Raw genomic sequence first — 1,129 nt, 5'->3', positions numbered from 1 at the left:
CAGCGTCCCCCTGGCCGGCATCTGGATAAGAGCTAAACTGAGAGCATTTAAGGGAGCCTGCCGAAGGTGGCATAGACATGCCTGCTTGCCTTGGTTCTTGGGCCCGGGGGATGGAAAAGCCAGTGCCCTGGTCTCCCAGCCAGGGGTGAATTCTGTTGCCAGCTGACACGCCCAGAATCTTCTTCACTCCCAGGCTGCAACTTCAAAGTCCCTTTCCCTTGGCCGTGTACACTTCCTAATTTGACATTTTTAGGCATTTTCCAAGGCTGAAATGCTCGTCATAAGTTGATGTATCTTCAAGATGTAAAACGGGTCCACAGCTTCTTTTTGGGACTTAACCTTGTGTCCCAGGGCCACTAGAGTTCTACTGCACTGGCGCCTAGGTCATGGGTAGTTGCAGTTAACCTGTCACATGGAGTTTCCTATTCTTTTGGAACTTTGAACCACAGTTACAGTGCTACTGCAATGTCTACTTCGTGAGAGACTCCCTGACCTCGCTAGGAGATGAAGAGAAGCATGGGCATTACATCTGCATTAAGGCAGAGGGAGAGCAAGCCAGAAGCCGCGCAATACCCTCTGGCACCCCCAGCCACCGAGCACCTAGAAGATCGAACATCTCTGAATGAGGACAGCCAGGAGATACCAAAGAACCAAGACACTGATGGTCCCACCAGGCAAATCAGGAGCGAGTCTGCTCTGCGGGCAACTCCCTTGAGGAATGACGACCTCCAGTAGCCCAGAGGGCTGAAGAGCAGCCAGAGGGCGTCTAGGTGCATGTCACCGCGGTGGCAGATGTCACTGTGCCTGAAGAGGTCCTCTTTGTCTGTTTTGCCCTACCTTCCACCCGGATGAATCCTTACAGTCCGTGCCTCCCAGATCGTCCGCGTGCACTCCACACAGCTCCCGTTGTCTGGGTGCCTGTGCCCGTCGTGGCTGCTGGGCCTGCTGCCTCCATCGCCATGTTCCGTCATCCCTGACTTTGTTCCACTGCTGTCCCAACTGCTGCTGTGTCTCAGAGTACGTGCCAGCTGCCAAAGGGCCCCAGGTGTACCCAGACTATGCCGACCTCCACAGATACACGAAGGCAAGCACTGGGTGGGAACATGTGCTGGTCAACGAAACCTATCAG

The sequence above is a fragment of the Propithecus coquereli genome, unplaced genomic scaffold (assembly GCF_000956105.1).
Source record: "Propithecus coquereli isolate 6110/MARCELLA unplaced genomic scaffold, Pcoq_1.0 Scaffold919, whole genome shotgun sequence".
In the NCBI taxonomy this organism is placed as follows: domain Eukaryota; kingdom Metazoa; phylum Chordata; class Mammalia; order Primates; family Indriidae; genus Propithecus; species Propithecus coquereli.
Note: the sequence above shows the minus strand (reverse complement) of the source record.